The sequence below is a fragment of the Myxocyprinus asiaticus genome, chromosome 44 (assembly GCF_019703515.2).
Source record: "Myxocyprinus asiaticus isolate MX2 ecotype Aquarium Trade chromosome 44, UBuf_Myxa_2, whole genome shotgun sequence".
NCBI classification, from domain to species: Eukaryota; Metazoa; Chordata; class Actinopteri; order Cypriniformes; family Catostomidae; genus Myxocyprinus; species Myxocyprinus asiaticus.
In genome coordinates this window covers 30,762,096-30,784,926 of record NC_059387.1, presented here as the reverse complement: position 1 = coordinate 30,784,926, position 22,831 = coordinate 30,762,096, and the positions used below count along the sequence as shown (strand labels likewise).

The 22,831-nt window shown below is 41.2% G+C and overlaps 1 pseudogene; it reads left to right on the top strand.

The window, feature by feature from the left end:
* The first annotated feature begins 7,549 nt into the window (after positions 1–7,549).
* Positions 7,550–22,831, top strand: part of LOC127434536 (dynein axonemal heavy chain 5-like) — a 47,653-nt pseudogene continuing 32,371 nt past the window's right edge.

The following is a 22,831-nucleotide window of genomic DNA, read 5'->3' as shown; positions in this document are numbered from 1 at the left end:
AACCCACGCCCCCCCACCTGGGCCGATTTCTCTTCCCAGTCCGCCCCTGCTTGTACATAAACAGGCTCCTCAAGTTTGAACGAATCAAATTATGTTCTGTTGTTGTATTGTCTTTGTGCGCATGCCTTCTGGCTCTGATCAAACTTCGCCTCAGGCTGTCAGTGCAGCGCACAGATTAGACTTCCCTCAGGAAAGGTGAGTGCTCTAAATTAGTGCGGGGGAGAATATAATTTCATTAATAATTCTAAATCATGTGTTTTCAACAACTTGAAGCTAGATTTGAGTGTATTTATGCAGGTACTAACATTATACTGAGAGCCCTTTGCATTTTAGCAATCATGTAAGGCCACATGGCGATTTCAATCTTGTTTCAATTCATCCTGCAGCCTTGATTTATATCGTACAGATGTAATGAAGGACTGCAGGTTCCAAAGCATTTTGGATGGTTTTTCCTCATCATGTAAGTGCTGCTTTCACAACTGTCACATCTGTAATGTCGTTTCCCCCTATTTATGTCAAAATGACAATAAATAAAAATTAAATATCACTTGTTCTTAGAAGTGCTAACCTTTCAACATTCTGTGGCTCTTATTATATCTGGATTGTGCATTTCAATTTACAGAATTTTTACAAAGTGTATGGTCTCCCAAAAGCTTGTGTCCATTTTTGTCATGTCCGTAAAGCAGGTTCATTTCCCAATCTAAACTGAAAAAAAAACAAAACAAAAAAAAAATCCTTATCTAGACTGAAAATGTCCTGATGTCTGGACTCTATCTGAGTACTTTATATATGATGTTAAATTTCACATTTTCACTGCAAATCCCACGTCCTTAACACTGGACACTGCACTTTTTAGACTAAAATAAAATGAAAACTACCATTAACTGAAACACTAAAACTAAGCTAAAACTGACGAACACAATTAGCAAAATAACTGTCACTAAACTAAATGAAAATGCTGCATTCAATACAATCGATCACAGAATTCTGTTACATCGGTTGGAAAAGGTGGTGGGTATTCAGGGTGTTGCCCTGCAGTGGTTGGCCTCTTACCTCAAAGATAGACCCTTCTCAGTGAACACTGGGAAGTTTACTTCTTCGTCGGTTCCCCTATTATGCGGTGTGCCCCAAGGGTCCATTTTAGGCCCTCTTCTCTTTTCACTTTATATGCTCCCCTTGGGTGCCATTTTTAAGAAATATAAGATCTCCTACCACTGCTATGCTGATGATACACAATTTTATCTACCAGCTAAAACTGACAGTAGTTATCCTTTGGACGCGCTTTGCGACTGTTTTGAGGAGATCAAATGTTGGATGGCTGATAAATTTTTGCAATTAAATGAAAGCAAATGTGAAATTCTGATTTTAGGGCCCTCCAGGTCTCCATCTGTTTTTAATTTAGGTTCTCTTTCTGCCAGTGTTCAACCTCATGTAAGAAATCTTGGGGTTACATTTGATTCGTCACTAAATTTTGAGAAACAAATCAGTACAGTGGTAAAGGGCAGTTTCTTTCATCTGAGATCGGTTGCAAAATTAAAACAGTTTCTACCTCCGAAAGATTTGGAAACTGTAATCCATGCTCTTATAACATCACGCCTGGACTACTGTAATTCCCTATACTGTAGCCTGTCTCAAATTCGATCTCTCGCCTGCAAATTGTCCAAAATGCTGCAGCGAGACTTCTTACTGGAACAAAAAAGAGGGATCACATTTCTCCCATTTTAGCGACTTTACATTGGCTTCCTGTAAAGTTTAGAATCGATTTTAAAATTGCTGATTTTGTGTACAAGGCTTTATCTGGTATCAAATCAAAATACACTCTCCCCAAAGAGCACTTAGGTCTAGTAATCAGCTTCTCTTAACCATCCCACGTTGTCGCTGTAAAACTAAGGGTGGTCGGGCCTTCTCTGCTGCAGCACCTAAACTTTGGAACAGTCTGCCCGTAAATGTGAGGTTTGCTCCTTAACTAGCCAGTTTTAAGTCAGCTCTTAAATCGTATTTATTCTCTCTGGCTTTTTATTAAGATTAGTTTAAGGGTTTTATGTTGAAGTTTTCTGATTATATTTTATTTAATGTGTTTATATTTTGTACACTGCATGTTTTCCTTTAATGCTTTATTTTTATATGCTCAACGTTTAATTGTACAGCACCTTGGCGCAACTCTGTTGCTTTTAAATGTGCTATAGAAATACATTTTGGCGACTTGACTAAATAATCATTTGAAATCGGAAATGAAATAAAAATGAAAACTAAATTCAAATCTCAAAACTATAATAACCATTCTTCACATGATCTACGTCACTGCTTGCCCGTGAAGTCTTCTGCATGTGTATGTATGCAAAATGACAGTCGTTCACTGCAGTGCAGGACACATCAGGATGCAGAGGCATCATGCCCATTCAGACTGAGGGGGCATGTGCCCTCTTAGATTATTGAGCCGAGAGGATTTTGAATGGATTATTTGAAATTCCAAAAATGTATTTGTACTTCGATAATTAAATTAAATGATTATTGCCTGTAAAAAAAGAATGTCTTTGGCAGAAATCTTTGTTCACATCTAAATGTTCTCTGCGTCCTGTGGCTGCTTTGGAAATCACGCTCATGGGGAAGGTCAGGCACCAAGGGAAATCGCAGTTTTATGGTAATAAAAACGAATGAATAGCATTAACTTTAGTGCAGTTAATGTTTGCTAACTTTGTCAGATCTCTACGTAACTGAGGGTTTTTTCATAGTCTAATATAGATTGTCTATTTTTTTGTTGGATTGGTAGCTATTCATTTCCTTTGGTGCTGAAATGCATTTTCCAGGTTTTGCGGCCTCTTTTTTTTTTCTCTTTTTTTAATTTTTTTTTTCTCCCCAATTTGGAATGCCCAATTCCCACTACTTAGTAGGTGCTCGTGGTGGCGTGGTTACTCACCTCAATCCGGGTGTTGGAGGACAAGTCCCAGTTGCCTCCGGTTCTGAGACCGTCAATCCGCACATCTTATCACGTGGCTCGTTGTGCATGACACCGCGGAGACTCCCAGCATGTGGAGGCTCATGCTACTCTCCGCGATCCACGCACAACTTACCACACGCCCCACTGAGAGCGAGAACCACTAATCAAGACCAAGAGGAAGTTACCCCATATGACTCTACCCTCCTTAGCAACCGGGCCAAATTGAATGCTTAGGAGACCTGGCTGGAGTCACTCCGCACACCCTGGATTCGAACTCGTGACTCCAGTGGTGGTAGTCAGCATCAATACTTGCTGAGCTACCCAGGGCCTCCGGCCACTTTTCTTTATGTTTAAAGAAAACAGCAGCTTATTATCTTATTTCAGTTTGAAAACTTTAAGTGGCGCTCTTACATGGTTCCTCGGTAGCTGCAGGCTGCTGAACAGATCGAGACAGCAGCTCTTGTCAAGCTCATTCACGAGACATGAGCCGCTTTGTCTTGCATGACTGCTTACCGCTCACACTGTGCAAAATAAAAATATATTTTTGCGGCTGCTGCGTGTCATTGACCATCTCATAGAGATAACTTTACTCAGCCAGAATTTAGCTTTTATTTATTCCGTTCACTTAAGAACAGTATGATCTGATTGATCGATCACTCTCTGATCGCTACCTATATAGTGCATTGTGTGTCAATCACTATATAGGGAATAGTGAACGTCTAAATGAGTGAGCGTTTTAAAATTTAGGCTGAGGGTTGCGGTGACTGACCTTTGTGCCCCTTCAAAAAAATAGGTGCATGACACCCCTATCGGGACGGATTAGCATTACACTACAAATCCAATATGGTCACATGTTTTCAACCACCTCGTAAAGTTGTTTGTGTGATCCAATCACAATGTTTCAGACTCTGTTTACACTGGATAACTTGAGACAGATCTTCATGCTAGGTGTAAACAGGGCCTTTGTGTGATTATACAAGGAATTGCCTTACTGCTTCTATATGTATTGTTTATTCTGCAGTTCTACATGTTCAAAGAATTCTTCGCAGCCAACGGTTCAAGAAGTCTGATGTTTTTCTTCCAAGCCATTCAATTGGTAAAACACACGTGATGCGATGGCGACTGTAAAATATCCTAAAACATTTCCCCTTCATGATAATCACAAGCCAAAATCTGCATGTATTTCTCAGTAGATCAACACTGGGAATGAAGCCACAAATTCAGCCATTGGACAGAAGAAACTGTATCTTACAACTGGCTCTGAATTGGTACAATTCATTACATGATTTTTCATCATTCCTTGGGTAAGCAACAGAAACAGCACAAGCATATGTCATCTGAAGCCATGTGATTGCTTTGTGTGAGGAACAGACTGAAGTTTAAATAGTTATTTACTGAAAATCTTCCTTTCTGATGGAGCTCTCAAATCTCATTCAGGCATGCTCATTTTTAAACTTGGTGTGCCAGAGCACGCAGTGCTAGGTTTGATGTAAATTACACTAAATGCAATTACTTGCATGTACTTGCATGTCTCAAACCAATCCTGTCATGACAAATCTGACTATAATATGAACATTTTTATGAGATAGATAGTAGTTAAAGTGATAGTTCACCCAAAAATGAAAATTCTCTCATCATTTACTTACCCTCATGTCATCCCAGATGTGTATGACTTTCGTTCTCTGCTGAACACAAACAAAGGTTTTTTGAAGAATATCTCAGCTCTGTAGGTCCACACAATGTAAATGAATGGAGATAAGCACTTTAAAACTCCAAAAAGCACAGACACTCGTAGTAAAAGTAATCCATACGACTCCAGTGGATAAACTGATGTCTTCTAAAGTGATACGATCGCTTTGGGGGAGAAACAGATCAATATTTATGTCCTTTTCACTATAATTGTTTACTTTTTAGAGCTACTGTATATCATTTGTATACTAATACTGCTGCTATAGGCTATGCTATTTTACAGTTTTCCATACCATCGTATAAAGAACATTATTTTGAATGGACAGATCAACCCAAATTACAACATTTACCCATACTCTTACAACAAAACAACACAAAAGGAGTTGTTAAGCAGAATTACAGCCTCAGTCACCATTTATTGTCATTGTATGGAGAGAAAAAAATACAATGAAAGTGAATGATAACCTAGACCAACATACTGCCTAACATCTCCTCTTGTGTTCCACTGAAGAAAGAAAATCTAATGGGTTTGGCACAAGATGAGGGTTGAGCAAATTATGACAGCATTTAAATAGTTTTGGTGAACTATCCATTTAAGCTTGACAGTGGTGACTACAGATGTTTTGTCATTACCACCAGGCTGGTTTAAATGATCATAGTAGTAGGCAATTTACCAAGACAAGTTCCAGATATGTATGTATATTGCTAAGGAGACAAACAACAAAATGGATCACGTCTTCACTCATCTGTATTCATGGCAGGGTATGACCAGGCTGTGAATGCTTTTCGTGAGAAGCAGTTCGAAGGCCGTAACAAGCACAAACGTACCCCAGGTCAGTGGGATTTTTTTCAAGTGTAACTGATCCTGTCTGGTGTTGTCTATTAGTCAGTCAATTGTCTTGTGACGGTCTCTGCAGGAGGTGACTTTCACAGTTCTCGACGGCTCGGAGGGCTTGCTGCGAGATGTGGAGTTACTTTTTTCTGGAGTCTTTGTACCAGTATTAAAGGCATAAGAGATATGTGATTCCTAGAACATGATGAAAGGTACTGAGAAATATAACTATATAGAATGTGTAAATCACATTCGATTATTCAGTCCTACAAAGCCAAAATGCATGAACTACACCAACACTGAAACTGAGAGAAATGGCTTCAAAGTTTTTTGATTGTCCAGCAAATTGTTACCCATAAGTTGATCCTATCTCTCACAGCCTCAGGACAGTTCATAATCTAAGAGAGCCGATTTTAGTCATAACTTAGTGACAATGTGTTGTTACTGCATTTTACCTTTTGCAATGTAGAGATGTTTGCTGTACACCTGGCTTTGTCTCTATAAACTAATAAATGGCAAAAGGCCCCCCAAAAATACTCATTGCATAAACTGAAATCATTTTTTAGTCCAATAACCTACAAAATGTGCTTCATCTGCAGAGCAAAAACAGCAAAACAAATAATTATTATATCAATCAATCATTTCTTTCAGGACTGGGGAGCTTTGCAAGCTGGCCAAACGAACCCAGAGGTGCAACACTTCCTGAGTTCAGTGGAAAAATTCTCCTCTAGCCTTTCTTTATTGGTGAAATGCACAGAGGAAAGATTTTGTCTTCATAGCCCCCCATCAGCCCAGATCTGAGTCACTTACAGAAGCCTACAGACTTTGACAATAATAAACAAAAAACAACACAAACTACCTCGTAGGTGAAAAACACAAAGACCAAGGCAGAGCTGACTGAAGTGAGGCTGGGGCAGACGAATAGGTACCAGGACTGACCGGAACCGACAGACAAGATCAGGTAAAGGGAACAGTACTGACATGAGACACAAAACAAGACAAACCGGCACTGGACAGCACACACAAGGAGACTACAATAGGGAGAGAAATCAAACAGGTTAAATGCAGGGCAGGTGAGACCTATTAACTAATAATGGGCAAACAAGGAGGCAGGGTATGACGCAAGATTGAGAGACACGCAGCAACACAGAAAAAAACAAAGCCATGTGCTCTCACAAGACACAAACACCCGAATGGCATGAGCGCACATGGCCAAGACAATAAGGCAATATACGCTCATGCCAACCGACAGACAAGATGAGAGAATGCAGAGCAACGCCAAACAAAGCAATGCCACGCATTCTTACATTAGACAAAGCCTGACCATACATCGTGAGGCAAATGCTATGCGATGCACGCAACAGGCGATAAAACGAGACAGGACACGTCAGACCAAAGTGACCAAACCTCAGCACAAAGTGAAGACAGCTTGCGACCCGGGCGTGCAGCGTAACAGTGAGCATACCCGTGTTCGCGAGAGACAGACATAAACTATTCACGCAAGTGCATACCACCAAGATGACATAAGCGTAATGTACCCATGTCAATAACAGACAGGGAAGTCAGGATCCAGACACCATGCTCTTGACATGAAACAAGACAGACTGAAGAGTGCACAGCAGGGAAATAAAAACTGAAGCTGTGCGCTCACACGAAGACAGACAACGAAACACAAAACAGACATACTGTAGGACGATGATATCACATCCTGTCACACAAAATCCCAGACTGACAGTGAACGGACCGTGACAGAAATTTGAGGCTGATACGATCGGCAATATTTTAACACTGTGAGCTAAGTCAGCCATGCTGTTTTTTTCCATACAAAGCTTTAATGTGGAAAAGACAGCATGTACTGACCTTATTCAGCCTTTTCAGTGCTGCACGCTTCCATGTTTTGTATCTTACCTTCCGATTTGCATTGAAGCTACTGAGAAGAGTCGATCAAAATGGATTACATGTGGGAACACAGAAAATATTTTTCACCAAGAGATGATGGTGTGAGTCTGCACCACCCTTTTTTAGCTATATCGTCCAGACCTAGTTTGTGACATTGACAAACCAGTCCCAAACCTTTTTGGCACTCAGAGATGGTACAAAGTCTGGAAGAAGTGCTGTTACACTGGGCCAAGCAGATTGAACAAGTACTTATGGAGAGTGAACACTTCAGGAAAGAATCAGATGTCACTGGGCCCTCAGCAGAGCTAGAGCACTGGAAATGAAGACTGTCCACATTCAACAGGTAAAAAGTGATTGTTTTTTCAGTAACAGTTGAATAAACAGTTATTGTCAGGTTTTGTAAGGTTATTGTCAGGTTTTGTAAAATGAACCCTTATATTCTCTAACAGAAAAACAAGTTTTTGTATGATGCTGTCTGTCTGTAGGATATAAAAATCACGGATGTGTTCAATGAGGCTAAAGATAATGTGAAATATCTGAGCACTCTGGAGACGTTCTTTGATCCCATGGGAAAATGCACTCCAGTAAGGACCAAATTTATATCTAGTGTGTGGAAATGTTTTCATTAAATTGGTAATGGCATGAATGGCATCATTCAATGAAATTAAAAGGTAGTTCTGAAATGTTGGATTCTCATAAAGTTGCTTTAAGTGGCCCCCCGTGTAAGTTTCAGTTTATTTTTTAGTAAATTCTGGTTTTATGTTCTCAAGAAGGATTACTTTTAACAGATGTTCAACTCCTTGGTAACTTGCGCAACATGGCTAACCAGCTCCGGAGCAGGTTTTGTTCTGGGTACCAAATCGCTAGCAGGTACTAAGCAAATCAGCTGTGAGGAAAATGACATTTACTGTGTTAACAGAAAAGATTTTCATTGAGCATTGTGAGACCACTGAATCCAATCTAAACCAGATTGCACATGGTTTTGTCAACTTGACATCTACTCTGCATCTGAGTTTGTTCAACTCGCTTGATCTGATAGGCCTCTGGTGGATTGCTAATAACTAAACTCTATAATATGCCTCTTTCAAGAAGCCACATGTCCCTTAATGCTGACATTATGTCTTTTTATGCATCTTTATTCAAACAGTATAGTTTTAATGGAATATTACATCTAGATACTTTTATAAACCCCTTATGTTTATTTTATTGTTTTAGCTCAGTTTTCAAATAACAGTAGAACCCACAAAATACATAAATTATTGTGCTGTATATTGTTTTTAAATTGAAGTGTAAATGTAATACATTTATTAAAATGAAGTTAAATTTCTCTGTGTTCAGATTACAGATGATGGTGGAGGACTTTGATGCAGCAGTCAAGATGATTCCCAGTGGGCTACAACCCTTGATGAAGCCCTTCATCAGGCGTGTAGAAAAATCCATATTCCCTGGACAGATCGTGATCTCATGGAAATCCCTCACTATCAACTTATGTAAGCAACTCCTACATCAGAACAGGCAGCAGCCCGAAGATGGCCCACAGGCTGTAGTTTGGAGACAACTCTGCCATAACCAATATACTAATGCACTAAGACTGTTTTCATTTTTGCAGTCATAGACAGTGTGTATAAGGCCCTGAAAGAGCTGGAACAAGTAGCAAAGTTTGCGAAGGATATTCTGGAATGCCGTATCGAACGTGTCCTAGAATCTGTCTTCCACTCCTCTGCTTACACTGCCTGAGGATGAGCCAATTCCACCCCAGAACTTTCTGACTAATACAAAGACCACCGTCAGTACAGTGAGACAAACATTGAAGATGTGTGTAAATAAAAGCTTTCAGAATCGGTTTCTACTAATTATATGCTGACAGATGAACAGATGATTGGGCCTCATTCAGGGGCATCACTAGATTTAATTTGACATAAATGAAAACATGGCTGTTAGAATCAGACGAGGCAGGCGAGGAATGAGGATCTAAACACAGCTTTTAATGAAGCAAAAGATAAACAATGTTACTCAGAGTATAACGAAACGAAACAAAACACAGGGAACCAAGCACAGATCATAACAACACATGTGAAGACTGACAAAGAAACCAGCGGAAACAAGGGCTTAAATACACAAGGGAAAACAAGGGAACGAGGAACACCTGGGGAAACAATCAGGGGAAAACCAGTCATGAAAAGAAACTACAAAGGACTACAAAACTATCAGGAAACAGGAATGGGGAACTAAACAAGAATTTCAACATAGAAGCCAAGGCAAAAACAGGGAATATGTGACAGAGAAATAGAAATCAAGTCTGTTTAATAGGTGTCTTAAAGGTACTTAAATGTTACAGATTTTTGCCCAATGAAATGATCTCTATAATAAGAATGTTCCTTGCCTTAATACCACTTGCAGCCGACTAGCAAGTTGCAAATTTTGCTCATGGCTGTGACATAACTAAAGACAAGCCCTTTCATATGTCCCACACAAACTTCCTGTTTCAACTGGAAACCCTAGTCAACCCCACAGTTCACAAAAGTACAATACCCTGAACAGACTGTACATATATCCCATTTAGCCTTGTTTCCATTCATGTCAAATTAAATATGGCTTCTTTGACTCATGGGGAATCATCTGTTTGTCTGTCCTAAACTGCAAGTCAGGAGGTGGAGCGCTCCATGTTTGAAATAATTGAGGAACTGAAAAGAGCGATGACACCTTCAGAAATGGTCAACTTGTAGGTGCTGTAACCACACCAATTATCAACTCCATATGAGAGTTTCTTGAAGGATTTATTATTATTATTAAATATTTTATCATGCGCTTGTTTAGACAGCTTGTTACTAATCAAGTGTGACATTACACAACTGTCATGCTACACATATGAATAAGTGGTAAGAAAATCCCCATGTGTATTTGTATGTTAAGGACTCATAAGAATGTCTGCATCCTGATGCCAAGCAGAAGACACGCTGTCTGCAGTGCCTGCCATGTGCCTATTATATTATGATGGGGCAGTTGTGTCAGAGGAACACGGAGGCCCTGGTCAGAGGTATGCATGCATTCACACACTCTTAGGACAGAAACATAATCTACACAGGTGAATCTCACAAAACATGTCCAGAAATATCCATGTCACATTTCACTCCAAAATAAATAAATAAATCACATTTTGTGTAAAAAAACAAATAAAAAATAAAGCAGTCTGCTGCTAGGTGAATAAAATGAGAATAATCTTCCTGTAAATAATGTTTGAATCCAGAGTGTGCTGAATAACTCCAGCCAGACATCCTAAGCAACTAATTGGCCCAGTTGCTAGGGTGGGTAGAGTCATATGGAGTTACCTTCCTCATGGTCGCAATATGGTGATTCTCATTCTGGTGGGGCACGTGGTGAGTTGTGCATGGACACTGTGGTAAATAGCGTGAGCCTCCACACGTGCAAGTCTCCCCGGTAACACGCTCAGCAAGCCATATGATAAGATGTGCGGGCGGACTGCCTCAGAAGTGGAGGCAACAGAGATCCGCCTTTCGCCACCCGGATTGAGGCGAGTAACTATGCCACCACGAGGATGTATAGAGAATTTGGCATGCCAAATTGGGCGAAAAAAAAAAAAAAGTCCTAAAGTCCCCGTGAAGTGCCTTGACGAGCACAGTTTTTTTTTTTTGGCCTATTGACGTATTTCCTAGTGCTTTGGGGCAGGAAATCAGCTCATTCCCTTTTTTTAAAATAGACAGTGGACTTTAGCTTCCATCTCAGCCCCCGGCAAAGCCACACACACACACACACACACACACACACACACACACACACATACCCCTGTTGCTTCTTATGCCAGAGCCGGTATACAGCCAGGGAAACTGACAAGTGATCTCTGTACCATGTTCAAGATTTTGCCTGGGTCCGTTTAGCTGGAAGAGAGACTGTAGATTTTAAATGCTTATATCTCCTGGAAACTAATTTTGTAAACGTTTAGAAATACACTATTATATAGATGACCTTAAAGCTAATAGATATGGACTAAAAACAGCAACCCTTTAGTTTTGATTTCACAGGGACTTTAAGGGACGTAATAGGCTTTAATTTATGCAAAATATAATTGTCTTTTTTCTTATTTGGAGTTTTAGGGTAAAATGTCACCTGGACACCCCTTTGGGATATTGTCCCACCAAGGTATGCAAACACAGATACAAATGCTTAGTCAGTGCATTGCAAGCATAGCTAAAAGCTTTAATCAAAGTGCTTCTTGAAATTGTATGTACTACTTTTTTGATTTGGGAAGATAGACAATGACTTTTCATGGCCCGGATTGCTGAATTTCCCTCCTGGGAAATGTATCCATTCCCTCATAACGAGTGTTTGAATGAAAATCTGATTCAAATCCAATGTCATGACACAGGTCTTTATTTGTAGATATCTGTGAGGATCACTTATAAATATTTTTGATTTTCTGATTTGAAAGCGTCCAAACTCACTCTGGATTCTCTGCGGCTTCGACTGCATGTTGTGAGCACAAAGTGAAGCTGCGGTTCAGACTCCCCTTTTCAAGGCTTTTGTTGAGCTGGCCATTCCCAGCATCATCCTCAGACCGGGATTAGATGAGATACAGGTACTGATGAGAAAAAACAGTATAAAACACAATACTGATGTACATAATAATGTCAATGTCAATATCACATTCATTTATATAGCACAATAAAACAACAGTAGCTGACCACTGTGCTGTACAACATCAAACATAAAAAGAACAAATAAGATAAATAAAGAGAGAAAAAAATCACGCTTGGTTAAAAGCCAATGAAAAGAAATGAGTTTTAAGCATAAATGTAAAAATAGATAATGAAGGTGCAGTTCTGATATGCCAAGGCAAGCTGTTCCAGAGTTTAGGACCAGCTAATGAAAAGGTGAGGTCGCCTCTTAACTTCAACCTCGATCTGGGAACAGAAAGCAATCATTGGTCCCCAGATCTTAGGGATTTGCATAGCCGAAAGATATTTGACCAATAAAGGATATGAGCATCACAAAATGAATTTAAAGAACCCAAACTTCAAAGCTGCACAGTTTGCTGTGTTGCGGGATATAAAGTAATTTTACATGTTCAAACCTAGTGATTGCGAAATTAGTGGTCCACTTTTCATATTCCAGTGGAAATAGAAATCCTTGTGGGTAATACGGCTGCACGGTTAATCTAAATAAAATCTAAATCCCAATATGACCTTGTGAGATTATTAAACCACAAAGGGCTGCGATTTAATTAAATAACTAAATAGTCTGCTCACTTCAAAGTTTATTTTAGTTGTGCGATGTGCTGTCCTGTCTGTATTATGTTAGTGCATTATAACAGTGTTTTCAGAGCACTTCTGTGCTTCACAACTCCATCTTGTGCTCAGTGTAACAGATGTGCTCCGAGTTTGGTTTCATTTGTTTTGCTTACGTGCACTGAGTGCATTATATTTTAAGCCAGGTGTGCTCATTACGTTGATTGCAAGACTACCGTTGGTAGATCTTGATAACAGGCCAAAAGGGAAAGAGGATAGAGATAGAAAAGGCAAAACAGTGAAATCTTAAAGATGGACTTTTTATTTCCTCGCTTCTGCAGGCGCACACTGTTTGACTGACAGGTTGCATGTGTGTGCTTAATGCGCGTGTGCTCCGAGAGTGCTCGTGATAATGCGGAAAATGCCAAAATGCTCGTCTTGGCAAGGTACTAATGTTAACACAGTCAGTTATGTCAAGTGCATGTAAACAGTGGGACAAAAAAGCTGATTTTTATCAAAATGTCGGACTTGATGTATAAATGTAACATTATAGACCTGCTGCTGTCCATTATGTCTCTGTAGCACTAATCAAACAATATAGGAAACGATGAAAAGATACAACCACTCTCTGCTCTTGACTGAATAATTTTAGTAGCTTTTAGAAGTATTCATGTATTATAATCATACAGTGAAGACCAGAGTAGTTTTGTCACATTTGATTTCATTCTAAATGTTTATTTGAATATTTGATACTGCTGTTAAAATCTTTTTAAGCTGTTAAAAATTGTGTAAAAATTAAAAAAAAATATTTTCTGTTCTATTGATTTTAATTGGTTTCTAATTATTTCTTTATTTTGTTTCTTTGTTCTTATTTAATTACAGACTGTTTACTTGTCTTGAATAATTAACTGAGATCTTTAAACAGTACTTATTGTACATAATTAACAAATCAGTATTAATATTATTATCTGTTGTAGTATTGAAATTTGTATCGAGAGTCAACAATTATCACTGCCAACTACTAAAATGTTGGTATTGTGACAACACTGCTTACATATATATTGAGCATGGTAGATCTTGTTATAATAACATTATGAAAACGTAGATCTCAGAAGTGTAAGCACCCATTTTAAGCACTCCAGATTCACTTTAATTTCACTTTTGCATAATTCCAAATATGTTTGGCCACTACATGTTAATACAGTGCACAAATACAAATAATACACCCCATGGTGCAGGGAGGAGATGTCAAAATGAGGAGCATGTTAAACAACTGTTGTGAATTCAGCTACACACACAAACTTCATGCTTGATGGTTTAGAAGTCTTTGGTCTAACTGGAACGTGTAGCAATGCTCCTTGCATTACAGAAATACTGTTGTGGAGCGGGACGTTGTCATGTGTCTGTCTGATGTGTAAATGATACGTAACACCTGTGTCTCGTTACAGTGACAACGGGGATGGGCTTGAAAAGGCATCCGAGAACGCCAGTGAGGGAGAGAGAGAGTCCCAGTCACCCAGACCTGCCAGATCGTGAAGCTAAATGCTGCAAAGCTGTTAACCTTAATTGTTTATGTTGTCTCTTATGACTAAAGCTAAAGTAGATACCTTGTTGTGAAGCTGAAGAGTAAATGCACTGCTGTGAGGCTGAAAAGTCAAAGACTGTTTGTTAGACTGGGAAAAACCATTAAATCCTGATTTACCTGGACTGCCACCCCGCTTCCCGCTTCCTTATTGTTGAATCTTCTACACTGGTGCCGAAACCCAGAATTAAGGAAGACGACTGGTCGCCATGGACACCTCACTGCTGGATGAAGTCATCTGTGCCCTGGCCAGCATCCAGGAGTCCCACCACCAAGCCCTCCTCATGCAAGAACTGCGCCTCCAGGAGCTCCTCCAAGACTGAGCCGAGGATTGGCAGGCCTTGCGGAGCTGGTTAGCTCCAGGCGGTTCCTCCACCACAGCCCTGGAAGCAGTGACGAAGCCACAGCTCTTGCTCCAAAAGATGGGCCCCCAGGACGAGCCGGAGGCATACCTGAGTTTCTTTGAGCAGTCGGCCACCGCCTCCATTTGGCCACGAACCCAATGGGCCCTCCATCTGCTACCGCTGCTTTCCAGGTAGGCCCAGCTTGCAGCGCAGCAACTACCAGCTGAGGGCAGGGACTTCCCTCTGGAGCAGCCACGTGACAAACCCCTTAGGCACGCCTTTGACCAAGTGAGAATAATCGATGGCCAGCAGCTCCAGCCCGACGACGGCCTCACATATCCGTATTTTTCAATTATTAGGGACCGGTTGTATTGAGTGACGCAGGACACTCAAACCCATGAAAATACAACCCAGTTGTTAGTCCCGAGGAGCCGTCAGGAAATACTTTTCCAGGCGACTCACCACAATCCCATGGCGGGTCACTTAGGGCAAGAAAGAACATTACAAGGTTTGATGGCCCGCTCTTATTGGCCAGGCATTCACGGGGATGTACGCAGATGGTGTGCAGCATGCTGTGAATGTCAGCTGATGAATCCACTGGCCACACCAAGAGCGCCGTTGTGCCCATTACCGTTAATCGAGGCTTCCTTCGAAAGAATTGGTATGGACCTCGTCGGGCCATTAGAACAGTCAGCACGCGGATACCGCTTTGTATTAGTCCTGGTGGATTGTGCAACACGATATCTGGAAGCAGTGCCTTTACGCAACATCTCAGCACGCAGTGTTTTGGAGGCACTCTTCAAAATTATCTCCCGGGTGGGGATTACGAAAGAAATCCTCGCCGTCCAAGGCACAACGTTTATATCACGAACACTATGCGAACTTTATGAATTGCTGGGGATTAAATCAATTCACACCAGCGTTTATCACCCACAAACTGATGGGCTGGTGGAATGATTTAATCAAACCCTGAAAATCATGATTCGTAAGTTCATACACGAGGATGCAAGAAATTTGGACAAATGGCTGGACCCCCTAATATTTGCAGTCAGGGAGGTCCCGCAAGCCTCCACAGGGTTTTCCCCTTTTGAGCTCCTGTATTGACACCGGCCCCGCGGGTTGCTTGACGTCATATGGGAGGCGTGGGAGGAAGGACCTTCCCAGAGCAAAAATTAAATTCAGTACGTCCTTGATCTTCGAGCAAAGCTACACACACTGGGTCAGTTGTCACAACAGAATTTGCTCCAAGCTCAAGAGACACAAAGCTGGCTGTATAATAGGGGTGCCCAGCTATGGGAATTTGCACCAGGAGACAAAGTATTTGTATTACTCCCCACATCGAGCTCGAAATTACTCGCAAAGTGGCAAGGACCCTTTGAGATTACACGGCGAGTCGGGGACCTCGATTATGAGGTTAAACGAATGGATAGAGGTGGGGCACGTCAAATTTACCACCTCAACCTCCTTAAATTATGGAGAGAGGCAGTCCCTGTGTCCATGGCGACAGTAGTTCTGGAGAGGGTGTAGCTCGGGCCAGAGGTGAAGTTCAAAGACGATCCACTCACCCCGGTCCCTTGTGGAGACCACCTCTCACCGTCCCAGCTCATGGAGTTGGCCAGATTGCAAAAAGAGTTTGTGGACGTGTTCTCTCCTCTCCCCGGTCGGACTAACCTCATACAGCATCATATCAAGACCCCACCGGGAGTGGTTGTGCGTAGTCAGCCATACCACGTACCCGAGCACAAGAAAAAGGTGATTCGGGACGAATTAGAGACAATGCTCAAAATGGGGGTAATAGAAGAATCGCACAGCGATTGGGCGAGCTCGGTTGTTCTTGTACCTAAGAGTGACCGGTCAGTCCGGTTCTGTGTTGATTACCGGAAAGTCAACACGGTGTCTAAATTTAACGCGTACCCAATGCCGTACACAAATTGATGAACAGCTCGATCGGTTGGGTGTGGCTCAATTTTATTCAACACTGGATTTATATAAGGGATATTGGCAGATCCCCTTAACTCAATTATCCTCAGAAAAAAACAGCCTTTTCCACATCGTTCGGATTACACCAATTCGTCACTCTTCCGTTCGATTTGTTCGGGGCTCCCGCCACATTCCAGCACCTCATGGATAAGATCCTCCGGCCACACGCTGCGTATGCCGCTGCCTACTTAGGTGATATAATTATATACAGTAATGATTGGCAGAGGCATATGCAGCATCTGAGAGCCGTGCTGAGGTCGCTGAGGTGGGCGGGGCTCACGGCAAACCCGAAAAATTGCGCAACTGAGCAGGTGGAAGTACTGTATCTGGGCTTCCACTTGGGTCATGGGCAGGTACGTCCCCACATTGATAAGACCGCAGCGATAGCGGTCTGCCCACGTCCCAAGTCCAAAAATTAGGTGAGGCAGTTCATGGGGCTGGCTGGCTGGCTATTACAAAAGGTTTGTTCCTAATTTTTCTGATGTCACCAGCCCCTTGACTGATCTCACTAAAAAGGGGGCACCAGATCCAGTCCAGTAGACGGAGGCGTGCCAATGGGCTTTCACGAGAGTGAAATCTGCACTCTGTGGTGGGCCGCTTTTACATGCTCCTAACTTCTCTCTCCCCTTTATTTTACAGATGGACGCATTGGGGGCTGTGCTCTCGCAGGAGATGGAGGGTGTGGAGCACCCCGTGCTGTACATTAGTCGTAAGCTCCCTTTGAGAGAGACTAAGTACATCACCTTTGAGAAAGAGTGTCTCGCCATCAAATGGGCGGTCCTAACCCTCCACTACTACCTGCTGGGGTGGGTCATCCTCCACTCAGATCACGGCCCGCTTCAGTGGCTCCACCGCATGAAGGATACCAATGCGTGGATCACTCGTTGGTACTTGGCACTTCAGCCCTTCAAATTCAAGGTGGTCCACAGGCCGGGGCCACAGATGGTTGTGGCTGATTTCCTATCCAGGAATTGTGGGGGGGGGGGGTGGGGTGGGGGTGGGTTGGCAGGCTGGACGTTGCCCGGGCCTGAGTCAGGTGGTGGGGGTATGTGGAGCGGGATGTGATCATGTGTCTGTTACTGGGGAGAGAGGAATCGGTAAGGGCCATTACCTGGTGATTAAATGATACATAACACCTGTGTCTCATTACAGTGACAACGGGGATGGGCTAGAAAAGGCCGCCAAGAACGCCAGTGAGGGAGAGAGAGAGTCCCAGTCACACAAACCTGCCAGATCGTGAAGCTAAACGCTGCAAAGCTGTTAACCTTAATTATTTATGTTGTCTCTTATGACTAAAGCTAAAGTAGATACCTTGTTGTGAAGCTGAAGAGTAAATGCACTGCTGTGAAGCTGAAAAGCCAAAGACTGTTTGTTAAACTGGGAAAAACCATTAAAGCCTGATTTACCTGGACTGCCACCCCGCTTTCTGCTTCCTTATTGTCGAATCTTCAACACCTGTATATTATTTTTATATAATAAATAATAATAATCAATATAATATTATAATATTAAAATAACAAAATATTAACGTTGACTGAGTTTCAAAAAAATAATTATTATGATTAGTGGGCTAAGACAATATCGCAAAGTGGACAAAACAGGTACACAGTGGACAGGTACAATGTTAAAATGAAGAAGACAGTGTTTCTCTCTCTCTCTCTCTCTCTCTCTCTCTCTCTCTCTCTCTCTCTCTCTCTCTCTCTCTCTCTCTCTCTCTCTCTCTCTCTCTCTCTCTCTCTCTCTCTCTCTCTCTCTCTCTCTTTGTTTCACTGTTTTATTTGTTCCTTTTTAAGAGGACTCAAGTGTGAACTCTCAAAGAGTAGTCCAAAGTCTTTATTGGCAGTAGAACCTGGGCAAAACATTACCAAATATTGGTAAAAAGGAATCACTTACTATTTATATTTTTATTTTGTGTATCATATTGCAGTTCAAATTGCAATTGCAGTATTTTTCCAAAATAAACGCAATACGACTTTTTGTCTAAATCATGCAGCCCTAGTGGGTATATGTTTATATGGATTTAAAATGCTAAGACGTTAGTTTGCCTTTTTCTGCGTATGAAATTTATCAATCATCAAACAATTCCACTCCTTTGTCTGTGCTGTGCAGGGCATTCTTAATAAAGTTGTTACCACAGATCTTTCAATGGCTAACAACATTCCACTCTGGAAACCCATCTCCAGCTAAAACAATTGCAGGTAATGCTTCACAGCACAACTATAGAGTATTTAATATTATGCATATATTAAAATAATAGATTGGAATGATGGACTTATAAGAGGAACTGTAAGTTCACTGTAGAAGTCTTCTGACTCCACAGGTAGAGCAGTTAGCAGTAAATGAGCTGGGAAATGACCCTCTGGTTACTAAACAGATCACACAGAGGCCTCTTGACAGACAGTTGGCAGAGCATAAGGATGTGACCAAAGCTGTGGCTCAGCTTAGCGCTGTGATAGCCTCTTTCAAAGTGGACACTAGGGACATTGTGGAAGGGTTGTCTCACTTTTCTGCTCTTTGGAACCAGGTAATCAAGAAAATTACTTAAGTTTAAATCAGTCCAATCCATTTTAATTGAAATACATGCTTTGTTTTAAAACACTATGACTTTTGCTCTTCAATGGAAAATAGAACAGCCTCAGTCATCATTCACTTTCATTGCATCTTTTTGAGATTTTTGAGACATACTGAAATCATATTTGTGACATGACACTTTTTTCCAATCCAGGATCCAACAGAGCAAGTGAAAGCATGTTTGGAGACCAACCCATCTTTGCCAGAATTCAGTGGCCAACTCTCTCTGTATTCTTTGTGTAATTGTTAAATCAGTCACATACTAGCAAAGGGCCTTATGAAAATGTTATAAAGTGTTTAAATTCAACATAAAGTCAAAAACTGACCGAATTTGTAACCTTTCATTGTAATAAAAATTTAAACTTTCGACTGACATCTCATAGGCCACACAGCTGTTGGTTAATGTTAATGCTATAAATACAGGCGTGCAAACACCATTCCTCAGAATTTTGTGACTGAGAGACAAAGAGCGCATCGCTCGCACCTCAAAGAACTCTGAGTCTTGTAGTGCAGCCAGATTACGCAATGTCTCGTTCCCCTCGTCTCAGGGAACTGATGTTACGTACATAACCGAGATGTTCCCTTATGACTCAGTACACTTGACCTTGCATCACTAAGCTGACGCATATGGGGAACAGAGTCCTATCACGCCAAACTACACGACATAACCTTCCAGAGAGGAAACATGACGCCGCAGTCCCGCGGGACAGCAACCGACATGAGTATGCTGCAAGTGACCCTCATGGTCAGCCAGGACGGGAACACTCAGTATATATATGAACTATGGTCATATAGTATGGATTAACCCCTTCACAAACCCAGTCGGAAGGGAAGTTTATTTATAATGAGGTGCCTGTAACTTTGGGAACACAACAGTCTGAATGCAGGTGGTTGTGCAAAGTGACAAGGAGCCCGTACTTAAAAAGAGGGGCATAAGTATATATTTGGCCAATAAAATAGCAAGCCCTCTAGACAGAGAGGACTTATTTTGAGAGAGAAGTTATGTCTAGTTTGTAAAACCTTGCGAATGTGTTTTGAGAAGACCATCCTGCTGCAAAAAATATGTCTTGTAAGGACACACTGTTTGTCCATGCCCATGAAGAGGCCACACCTCTAGGTGAGTGTATTTTAACACCAATTGGGCAATTCGCACCCTGCGACTCGTAAGCCAGGGTGACCGTATCAACGATCCAGTGAGAAAGTCTTTGCTTGGAGACGGACATTCCTTTCGTGCGTCCTCAATAGTCTGTCTCTGTGAGAGCTGTCTCTGCGTGGGCACGGCCCAGACAGTGAATTCAGCTCTCATGCTGATCTGATGGCAGGATATGTCCCTCGCATAAGAAAACACTTACAGAATGACATCTTTAAAAAGATGTGAACAAGTAAGCAGCTCTTTTTAGTTAGAAGCTGAAGCGGCCTGTTCACCAGCAAAGCGTCAAGGCAGAGTAAGTGTTTGCCGGAACACTGCAGGTGAGCAGAGAGTCTTCTCGTTGCCGTGAAGATCCCACCCGCTTACTCGTGAATGTTGACGGTGAAGTAATAGAGGGCTTCTAGACAAGAGATGAATCGCTGTTATGAAAGAAGAAAATTCGGAAGAATGGTGATTGAGCGCCCGCTTTTATAGTGGACAGTTTCACGCCTAAAAGGGCGGGGCTCAAACACCATAACCAATATTAGAATTGCCGTTATTGTAGAGAGGTTTCAACGAGGTTGTGTAGAAGGACACTCCCCATATGCGTCAGCTTAGTGTCAATGTCAAGTGTACTGAGTCGTAAGGGAACAATTGAAACAGTGCAGACATGTGCAAAAACACATTTGGTGAGAACAGCCCCTGCAATCTCTCAAAAGTGTTTATCTACAGTATGTCACCGTGGCAAGTGCTTTAGTAGGTACTTGTGCTTCGGACTTGCATTTGACTTCTTATCTGCATTTGTCATAAACTCGTAGTAATGGGGATATTTCAATTTTTTAAAACTCGTTTCTTGTATCTTCCGACATCTTTTCAATTAAAGTGATTTCTCAACATAGTGGCATAAGCTCACGTGTTAAATTCAAGTTTAAGCTCAATGCATTTAAAGGGGCCGCTTTGAATTAGAAAATAAATGTTATCAATAGAATTTAAATTTTGATTTTCAATTCAGTATTGTTTTGTATAGAATTGTTGAAAGTCTATACAGTATGTAACACATCATAAGTAACTAATACAATTACTAAAGAATATAATCCCTTACTTTAATTTAATTACAGTAACTTACAGTACTTTGTAACGCATTACACCCAACACTGCCTGGATTACACTTGTACACAAATAGCATTTGTATAATTGTTGGGACTACTCTGTTTAATGAGTAAGAAACCATAAACAATATAAGCCAATTTATTGCACTTCTAACCTTCACATTGGAACACTAAGCTTTTTATCTCCCACTCAAGGTGAGAATGAACATCCGGTCAACCTTAGACTTTGAATGGTTCGCTTCTACTTCGTAGAGGACACGGACAGATGCCTAATCCATTTCACTGATGTGGAATTTGATTACTGCAATGAGTATTTGGGCTGCACTGACCGACTAGTTATTACCCCTCTCACTGACAGGAGAGCACTGAAAGATTGAAAAATTGATGCCACACTTTCAGGTTTAGATTGTAAATTAGAGTGGAGTCAGCAAAATGGTAGTAAATGAGTGGCACAGGTTGTCTCCAGTGTGTTAGATGTTTATTTTTGTTTTTTCCTTTTGCAGATGTTATATCACATTGGCCCAGGCTTTGGGGATGAGTATGGGAGGGGCCACTGCTGGCCCTGCTGGCACAGGAAAAGCCGAAACCACAAAAGACATGGGCTGCTGCCTGGGAAAATATGTAGTTGTCTTCAATTGCTCAGACCAGATGGACTTCCGTGGACTTGGCCGCATCTATAAAGGTTCAGTGACTTGCATAAATAAAGAAATCATCCTTAAATACTTAAAAATACACCAAAAAGTATTTGGACACTTAAGCCATACTTAAAAATGTCTGAATGCAATTGAATTAGGTACCAAAATATCAAAGCAAGTGGCGTAAACAAACAAATGATGCTGGAACAGAACTAAATTTACTTTTCTTGCAAGTACTTTTAACCAAATGGTGTCAAGGTCATTTTTAGGGCATGCATGAAACCAGTGCTCCTCAAGTTCATGCAGGTGTCTCAACAGTAACTACAAGTGTAGTTCATCACATTAACTATGAACTAAGTTCCACCAATGTGTGACAAACAGAAATTTTCAAAATATTTTTTGTCATAATAGTAAACATATATCAATTATTTTAGCATTTCAGTATCTTTCTTTAAAATAATTCCCTCTTAGTTTGAATTTTTTTTTTTTTTTTTTTCGTCATCGAACGCATTGAGTTTTAAGTGTGGCCCTGTCCAGGAGAATAGAATAAACAGATAAATTCAAGTTTTCACCTCTAAAACCTTAACAGAGCACCTGTTTTTATGTGTAATCAGGATGATGGACTACATATTTAAAGTGTGTGACCTTTCTTGCATGGCTCTTCATGTTTATAATGTTTGTCAAACAGAATTAGCCCAGTCTGGTGCATGGGGCTGTTTTGATGAATTCAACCACATTGAGCTGCTTGTGCTCTCAGTGGCTGCTCAACAAATCTACATCGTCCTGCAGTGCAAGAAGAACAAGAAGTCCCAGTTCATTTTCACAGATGGAGACATGGCGGGCATGGACAGGGAGTTTGAAATCTTCCTTACTATGGTAA